The sequence below is a fragment of the Amblyomma maculatum genome, chromosome 1 (genome assembly GCF_055883805.1).
Source record: "Amblyomma maculatum isolate TAMU_Amacu chromosome 1, ASM5588380v1, whole genome shotgun sequence".
In the NCBI taxonomy this organism is placed as follows: domain Eukaryota; kingdom Metazoa; phylum Arthropoda; class Arachnida; order Ixodida; family Ixodidae; genus Amblyomma; species Amblyomma maculatum.
The window spans coordinates 155,332,613-155,335,913 of record NC_139344.1 but is presented as its reverse complement, the minus strand read 5'-3'; the positions used below and the strand labels follow the sequence as shown (position 1 = coordinate 155,335,913).

Genomic DNA, 3,301 nt, shown 5'->3' with positions numbered 1-3,301 from the left:
CAGCTTACTGTCTGTTACGTATAAGGTATTTACTAAGGTAATCGCTAATAGAATCAGGACAACCTTAGACTGCAATCAAGCAAAGGATCAAGCAGGGTTTCGGAAACGATACTCTACTATCGATCATATCCATACCATCAATCAGGTGATTGAAAAATGCTCGGAATATAACCAGCCCTTATACATAGCATTCATTGATTACGAAAAAGCATTTGACTCAGTTGAAACCTCGGCGGTAATGCAGGCATTGCGAAATCAGGGGGTAGACGAGTCGTACGTGAAAGTGCTGGAAGATATATATAGTGGCTGCACAGCAACCATAGTTCTACATAAAGAAAGCAACAAAATTCCCATAAAGAAAGGTGTTAGGCAAGGATACACAATCTCCCCAGTACTATTCACAGCTTGTTTAGAGGAAGTATTCAGACACTTGGAATGGGAGCAGTTAGGGATAAGGGTGGATGGAGAATACCTCAGTAATCTGCGATTTGCTGATGACATTGCCTTGCTAAGCAACTCGGGGGATGAACTGCAAATAATGATTGATGTCCTAGACAGAAAAAGTAGAAAGGTAGGCTTGAGAATCAATATGCAGAAGACTAAGGTAATGTTCAACAGCCTCGGGAAAGAACAGCAGTTTACGTTAGGTAGCGAAATACTGGAAGTAGTAGGCGAATATGTGTACTTAGGACAGGTAGTAACCGCAGATCCGGACCATGAAAAGGAAATAACAAGAAGAATAAGATTGGGATGGAGCGCATTTGGCAAGCACTCGCAGCTTACCGGTATCGCTCAAGAGGAAAGTATACAACAGTTGCATCTTGCCTGTACTCACCTATGGGGCTGAAACGTGGAGGCTAACCAAGAGAGTTCTACTTAAGTTGAGGACAACCCAGAGGGCTATGGAACGAAAAATGGTAGGGGCAACGTTAAGAGATAGCGTGCAGAGTGGGTCAGAGAAATAACTCAAGTTACCGACATTCTAGTGGAAATTAAGGAGAAGAAATGGGCATGGGCAGGACATGTCGAAAAATGGTAGGGGCAACGTTAAGAGATAGAAAGCGTGCAGAGTGGGTCAGAGAAATAACTCAAGTTACCGACATTCTAGTGGAAATTAAGGAGAAGAAATGGGCATGGGCAGGACATGTAGTGCGAAGAGAGGATAACCGATGGTCGCTGAGGGTAACAAACTGGATTCCAAGGGAAGGAAAGCGTAGTAGGGGGCGGCAGAAAGTTAGGTGGGCGGATGAGATTAAGAAGTTCGCAGGGGTCAAGTGGATGCAGCTAGCGCAGAACCGGGTTAAGTGGAGAAATATGGGAGAGGCCTTCGCCCTGCAGTGGGTATAATCAGGCTGATGATGATGATGATGATGACACTTGAATAAAGACAGTCTCGTGTGGCATGAGCTGAGGGATCTATTCCCGCGGTCGTGCGCCGGCCAACACGACACATATGTTGCAGCAGGGTTTTGACAAATTTATATTTGTGAATCGGTGAGTTTGCAGAGACCTAGTTTTTTTGTTTGTTTCGCTTCTGGCGAAAGAGAATGACTGAAGACATAGAGTACCTGAAGTTACTTGTAGAAGATCGTTGCCAACACAAGTTGTGGAAGGTTCGTTTGAGAGGATACGAAGATGCTAAAAAACTGTTTCGCTCAGTCACTGATCCTAGAAGCCCGGAATTCAGGAAGTTTTTGCCTCTCATCAAGAACTTTGTCACTGAAAGCAATGCAGCATGCCAGGTGAAGGGCCTATAGAGGCTGTCCATTAATTTGTCGAAAATGCTCAGCTTGCTGATCGCGTCTGCGATGAGAGAGTACTTGCGTCTCTTTGGCGCTCGCGTCATTGCTGTTGAGCCTCTCTTCAAGACCATTCACAAGTTGCTTGAGGACAGGGACAATTATGTGCAGAAAGAAAGTAAACTCGCCACCGTTAAACTGCACCGCTAGATAGGCGATTCACTGAAGCCGCTACATCACTGACGCCGGTTCAAAAGTCTGAGCTTGAAGCAGAGTTCGTCAAAGTGGAGAAGGGAACCGCGTCCCCAGAGCGCTACATGCGTTCTAAGCACCAGCTGAACAGAGTGCAGGTAGATGAAGCTGGCTCAAATGCAGTGGACGTCGGTGAAGTGGGAGAAGAGTGTGACGGCTATTCTGAAAACCCTGCGGTGCATACGAGCTGCTGGAAGCTGTAGGCCTCCTTTCCAAGCTTCCCGAGGGCTTCTATGAAACATTTGCTGCTAAAATTTGGCGGCAAAGAAAAGAACCGCTTGAAAAACTGCATGAGCTTGTGAGCAACCACAAGCTTGAAGCTGACGATTATGCCGATCTCGTCAAAGTGCTGAAAAGGATGGTAGCCAAAGAAATTAATGTGATAGTCGTGGTGCTGTCTGCCAAGTGCCTGTGCTGGCCGCTGGCTTAAAATAAGGCATACGTTTCGCCCTTACGTCAATTCCTGCATACATGCATACATAGAGAAGTTTAAGGAGAGAAAGGAGAACGTCGTCACCGCACTGAAAGGAGCACTGGACACTGCTTTTCGGAAGCCATCTTGGAAGATGTCATGGCCACCCTTGCCAATAAAAAAACCCCAAAATAAAAGGGGAAACAACTCTGTTTCTGGTACGCCTGTTTTCAAAGTCAACTCCTACTGTTCTTAACAAAAAGCTCCTGAAGACCCTGGTGACATCACTACTGAAGACACTGAATGACTCTGACCCAGCAGTAAGAGAAGGTTCGAGCATGGCCTTGGGGACTGCGATGAAAGTGGTTTGGGAGCAAGCGATCCTGCTGTTCCTAGGAGACCTGGACAATCGCAAAAGGGAAAAGGTTAAAGGGTGCAGTTAAAAAGCCGAAATGATTGCTGCCCTACCAGAAAAAGCGCCACACGCAAGCCTGTATCAGCAACAGAATTAAGCAGCCTCAACTGTTGCTGCACAGGAGTAAAATCAACCGGCACCTCCACCGCCACCAAACATCCATGCGGATGCAACGCCTCCTGGTGAAAATGAGGGAGCTATCGATGGCAGCCGCGGAAGGTGTCTGCTAAAGAGCAGTTCAAGCAGAAAGATGTTTGTCAAACCTGGAAGCTGCAGCAAGTCGTCCCTAAAGGAGGAGAAAGTAAATATAACTCCCCTGCTGTCTGCCAATAACCTAAAGGAACAGCGAATAGCGTACGAGAAGATTCTGAAGCTGTTCAAGTGGGACTTAAGTTCCCCACGCGAGGAATTATACCAGCAGCTGAAGGTGCAGGCGGTGGCTGCCAAATAGGCCCCGTCACTTGTGGCCAACTGCTTCAGTGC

The 3,301-nt window shown here is 46.8% G+C and overlaps 1 pseudogene; it reads left to right on the top strand.

Annotated features, from left to right (window-relative positions):
- Positions 1-1,547: 1,547 nt before the first annotated feature.
- On the top strand, positions 1,548-2,915 carry LOC146204688 (cytoskeleton-associated protein 5 pseudogene; annotated as a pseudogene).
- The last annotated feature ends 386 nt before the right edge of the window (positions 2,916-3,301 follow it).